This window comes from Corvus brachyrhynchos, unplaced genomic scaffold (genome assembly GCF_000691975.1).
Source record: "Corvus brachyrhynchos isolate BGI_N302 unplaced genomic scaffold, ASM69197v1 scaffold72, whole genome shotgun sequence".
NCBI lineage: Eukaryota > Metazoa > Chordata > Aves > Passeriformes > Corvidae > Corvus > Corvus brachyrhynchos.
Genome location: NW_008236763.1, coordinates 1,747,507 through 1,753,302, shown reverse-complemented (window position 1 = coordinate 1,753,302; position 5,796 = coordinate 1,747,507). Strand labels below are relative to the sequence as shown.

Here is a 5,796-nt window from a genome sequence, read left to right as displayed (position 1 = left end):
GTTCCAAAGTCACGTTGGCAGGACAAAGGCAGCGCCATTCCAGGTCAGGGAACACCAAAGGGAGATCGCTGCTCCCGCCAGGCCACGCTGACCCGGCCGTGTGGCCTTGTCCCCACGTCCCCCAGGCTGTCACATGCTCCTGATTCCCTCCAGCAGGCAAGGATCACAGCTTTCCAGGGATCATTGAAATCATGGAATGCTTTGGGTTGGGAGGGACCTTAAAGCTCAGCTCACCAGGGACACCTCCCACCATCCCAGGCTGCTCCAAGCCCCATCCAACCAGCCTCGGACACTCCCAGGGATCCAGGGACAGCCACAGCTTCTCTGGGAATTCCATCCCAGCCCCACCCCACCCTCACAGGGAAGAATTCCTTCCCAAATCCCATCCAACCCTTGTCCTGCCCCAGCAGGTTGTGTTGGGCAGTTCCAAAGGGGTTGGATCCCACGGATTCATCCCCGTGTGTGCAGCCATCCCGAGTGGAGCACATCCCGCTGGATTTCAATCCCGGGAATGCAGCCGGCCCAGCTCCCAACACCTGCAGCTGTTATCCAGATGTTCACCCCGGTTTGGGCTGCCAGCCCAGCTGGGCAGCGGTGCTGGGGAGCACAGAAATGCCCTGCGGGGCACTCGGGGCTCAGCCTTGGAGGGGAAGGAAGTTCAGGGTTGAAATTCGGCTTTGAATTGCCACAGCCTGGTCAGAGCCCGGCTCTGCTGGGGCACCGCAGGGCAGCTGGCTCCTGCCTGGCTCCTTTCTCCTCTCTTGCACTCCCTTCTGACTCCTTCCTTCTCTTTTCTGACTCCTTCCTCCTCCTTTCTTCTCCTTTCCCTCCTTTCTGACCCCCTTGCTGACTCCTCTCTCTTTTCTCCTCCTTTCTATTCCTTTCTTCTCCCTTTTACTCCTTTCTGCTCTTTCCTGACTCCTGCCTGACTTGTTTCTCCTTCTTTCTGCCTCCTTTCTTCTTCTTTCTTCTCCTTTTACTCCTTTCTGCCCCCCCTATGACTCCTTTCTCCTCCCTTCTGCCTCCTTTCTTCTACTTTTTACTCCTCCCTGACTCCTTTTATTCCTTTCTCCTCCTTTTATTCCTTTCTCCTCCTTTTATTCCTTTCTCCTCCTTTTATTCCTTTCCCCTCCTTTTATTCCTTTCCCCTCCTTTTATTCCTTTCTCCTCCTTCCTGCCCCCTTCTCCTCTCTTCCCAGGCTCACATCACTCACCCTGGACAGGGAATGATTCTCCCAGGAGCCCTGCCCAGCCTCCAGCCCCGTTTACACCCAGCTTAAATCCCCCCCTCCCCACCCTGAGCTCAGCCCATCTCTCCCCTTTCCTTCAAGCTGCCTCTAGCCACGATTTTCCTGCCTTTTTCCCTTATGGAAAACGTGGCTGGATGCTCCCACATCCAGGTGCTGCTGCAGCACCCCCATCCCACAGTGGACTCAACACCAAGCTCAACTTCCAGCATTTTCCTATTCCTGAGCCCTCCAGCAGGGCAGGGCTGCTCCTTCCTCCAGCAAATCCCAGGAAATTCCCTTTGTGCTGCTCCTCCGAGCAGCCCTGAGCTCCTCACATCAAATAAAAAACCAACCTGCAACCCCAAATTCTTCAAAAAACCCAAGCCCATCTGATGTCCCCTGCAGGCAGCGAGATCAGGGCAGGGCAGGAAGGATGGACAAGGGCAGGGGGGTGGAGAAACAGCTGAATTTTCGATGTAAAATATCAGGGCAGCCTGGGTTTTCTTCGCTATTTGCATAATTGGTGACCACAGATAATCCCCTGAAATGACCTAAATTTATCCCAACCGGGGGCTTTCCAAGCCCAGTTTGTTTCCTGAAATTGATTGGTTTCAGCTTTGCATTTTTTTTTTTTTCACAGTCCTTCATTTCTTTCTCTCTCTCTCTGTGTCTTCCCCAGCTGAGTTTGGCTGGTTCGAAAATGCTGATTTGGGAGCCAAACCGAGCGTTCACCTGGGGATGGCTCGCTCTGGTTCCGAGTTTGAGTCAATGAAAATGTGATTTCATTTGAGATCTCCTCGGGAAAAGGGAACTGAGGCAGCCAACAGCTGCGAAAATGACAAATGAAGGCAAAAAATTTCTCATCAAAATCAGGTTGAAATGACACTGAGCTGCCTCAGGTGACCTGGGCTGGCTCCTCTGGATTCACATCTGGCCCAGCTGCTCCAAAATTCACACTGCAAAGCCTAAAAAAAAAATCACTTTAATTTGATGATTTTTTTTAAATTTTACTTCTCAATTTTCTACAAAATCACGAATTTTCTCCTAAATTATTTGCCAGAAGACGCAGTGAATCGCTGGCTCAGTCCTGGGTTTAAAAGGTCTCTTTTCCCCCATTCTCCCTCTTTCCAACCTTTTCTTTGCTCTCTTCTGGAAGTCACTTCAGCCAAGGGCTCCCCTACATCCATCTCTTCTTTTCCTAGAATAATCCTGGTTAAGGAACTCGGGAATAAATGGATTTATACCCCAGGAATGCGGATTCTTGGATACCAATGTGAGGGACAGAGCATAAACCCAAACAGCAGCACCAGTCCCGCTTTTATTCTGATTTTGATTTTTAGAGAAAATTGGGCCAAACTGGGCCAAAACCTGCCCTAATAAAGGGATTTAAATCAAGGAAAAAGCTGTCTTTTGGAATATAAAAGCTTAGATGAGCAGGGAAGGGCTGGATGAGCAGGGAAGATGCCTCAGCCACGGGCTTGGAATCCTGGAGCCACCACCTGAGATGGCCCAAGGTGTCCCTGTGGTGTCCCTGTGGTGTCCCAGCATTGCCTGCTCCTCCTGGCACAACTCCATGGAATCATGGAATGGTTTGGGCTGGAAGAGACCTTAAATTCCATCCCCCCCCTGCCACGGGCAGGGACACCTTCCAGCACCCCAGGGTGCTCCAAGCCCTGTCCAGCCTGGCCTTGGGCACTTCCAGGGATCCAGGGGCAGCCACAGCTTCTCTGGGAATTCCATCACAGCCCCTCACCTCTCTCCCAGAGCAGAATTCCTTCCCAAGATCCCATTTAAACCTTCCTTCCTCCATCCCCTCTTGTCCTTGTTCCCCACGGATGGACCCTAAACTGGGCCAGCCCCTGTCCTGGCCACTTGTGACCACCACAGGCGGTGACACTTTGCCAGCCCTCGTTTCCCTTGTTCTTTCCTGCTGGGAATAACTGCAAAATCTAGGATAGGTTTGGGGAGTTTTAGGGAAAAACAGGTGGAAAATATGACAAATTAAACGAGCTCCTCAAAGCTGAGAGTGTGAAACGCTGCCCTGGCTCTTTCCCACCGGGTGGGAGCTGGGTGTCATTTGGGGTGGGGGATTTCCTGCAGCACTGACAGCTCTGGGCTCGCTGGATTTGCTTTCCAAGCCCTTCAAAGTTTCACTCTGATGTCACCGGTGACGCCCTGGTCGCGCTGTGACGAGGGACAAGGAGAGGGCTCAGCTCTGGGAAGGTCACACTGGATGGGTGGGAAATACTAAATAAAACCCAAAGAAACTGGTGGGGAAAAGGTGCTGCCTCTTCTCCCAGGAAACAGGCACAGGACAGAGAAGAAACGGCTTCAGGGGGAGCGTCAGGGTGGAAATCAGGAGGAATTTCCTCATGGAAAGGGTGCTCAGGCCTTGGAAGTGCCCAGGGAGCTTTGGAGTCCCCATCCCTGGAGGTGACAAGGTCACACTCAGTGCTCTGGGCTGAGCGTGGATCAGGCACTCGGTGATCCTGGAGGGATTTTCCAGCCCCAACAATTCCAGGAACGTGGATGAACGGCATTAGGCTCCATCCCAGCCCGCGTGTGCCACCAGCTGCCACCAGCACCGGCCCCACATCCGCGCCGCCCTTTGAGAACTGCCGGCCGCACTTTTCACCTCATCGTCAACATTCCCAAACAACGATCCCGATTTTATGATTCAGCAAAGATCAACAGCACCAGGCCGAGCTCCTGGAAGCTTGGAGGCCACTGGGTTTTGGTTTTTTTTCATTTTTACTCCCAAGGAATTTCCTTTTTTAACGTTGCCCTGCTCTTGGCCGAGCCAGGAAGCCGCCTATCTATGGCCAGCAGCGACCAAAATTTGGTTTTCCTGGAATTTTCCCCCCTTTCCATCCGCACACCCATGCACAATGGGCTTTTTGGGATGCCTGCAGTCTGTAATTTTGCCTTTCCAGCCTGCTCATGCGGCTCGCAGGGGCACCGCTTCTGCCCAGTCATCATCTGCGAGGAACATCGGCTTGTGCAACGTTCCCTTCCCCCCACAACCCCCCCACAAACACCGGGAACAGGAGGAAACCCAGGAAGTCTCGGTGGGGAGGGGAGGGGAGAAAAAAGTCCTGAAACTTTCAATTTCCAAAGACACAGCCCCAAAACCAGAAGGCCCAAGAAGCCACTGCTGTGGTTTCCCTTTGCTGGAGTCAAGAGCTGCTATTTTTGCTAAAAATGTGGGATATGGGGCCCTTCTCTTCCCCTGCAGGAAGGGGGGATGCAGCTCCCGAGGAGGGAGTGGGGGGGTCACCCCGGATTAAAAGCAGCTGACTGATCCACAGGGCTCTCTCCCATGGATTCCTCAAATATTTCCTGCCCACGCCGCAGGAAGATTTGTTTGTGAGGTGAAGAGAAAGTTGGGGGAAAAAGGGGATTTTTGGGAGTTCTGATCTCACCTAGAAAAATTCCCTCTTCCTCACTGTAATTTCATGGGGTTGATGGGATTCTCTGCCCTGGTTTTGCCTCCAGTTCTGCATCATCCTTGGGCTGCTCAGCAAATGGATGCTGATGACATCATTAAAAATTGGCCATCCCTGCCATAAATTGCAGGAAATTAAAGCCACCTGCCCGGGGCAGGGATGGGATTCCAGCACGTGGGAAGGGTGTTGTGGATGTGACCTTGGTGTTCGCTGTCACCAGGGGCACTTTGAGCCTCGAAACCTCTGATCACAAAGATGCTTTTCATTTTGAACAACCCGAAAAAAAAACATCCTGAGCTGACAGAACAAAGAATTCGGTCTTGTCTTACTGGCACTTATTAATTTGGGGTGTTTGCTTGTCATTAAAACACTCTTTAGATGACAAAGAAGCACGAAATGTGTCGAAATGGCCCAGGCAGAAGTGACTTAAGTGTCATTCATGTGTATGGGAGCAGCTGTCGTGGCACATTTTCATTCCTCAGCCTAAAAATAAGTGCATTTACTGCGGAATATTCCAGCAGGATCAGTCAGGGGTGTCCAGAGGAGCCCCCTTTGGGATCCTTTTGGGATTCAGGCTTTGCTCCGGGATTTCTGCAGCTTCCATTGCTCTGATCCCTGCGCAGCAGAGTTTTGTGTGGAGAACCTGGTGTGGGTTTTATGTATTTTATGCTGGTTTCGGACCCTTCCCAGCAGCAAAGTCGCAGCTTCTGTAGCCAGGGACAAACCTCAGGGACCTTCCCACACCAGTCTGCAGCTTCCCAGAGCAGGAAGGAATTGCGGTGGAGCAAGGAGCAGCAGGATCAGGTCCCAGCACAGAGCTGGGGAAGCCACACTGCAAAACTATTCCAAAGACTTTGAAATTCCTTTGATGACTGAGCAGCTTCGTACTTTTCAAAGGTGTTCCCAAACAATTGTGAATTACTCGGGAGCAGCAGCCAAGGCTGACAAAGCCTTATCTTGGCAGCCCCCGCGGTTGTTATCTGCCGTGGAGCTGCACCCAGGCTGAATTTTGGAAGCCAGCAGGCTCGGGACGGCCCGGCTCCAAACATGTGCACAGCTGATTATTTCCACAGCCTTGAAAAACTTCCGGAAAAAAAAAAAAAAAAAAAAAAAAAAAAAAC

The 5,796-nt window shown here is 51.9% G+C and overlaps 1 protein-coding gene across 1 annotated transcript in view; it reads left to right on the top strand.

Annotated features, from left to right (window-relative positions):
• The window catches only part of CCND3 (cyclin D3), a 33,313-nt gene that overhangs the window by 14,787 nt on the left and 12,730 nt on the right, over nt 1-5,796 (top strand). The gene's annotated exons all lie outside the window — the stretch shown is intronic.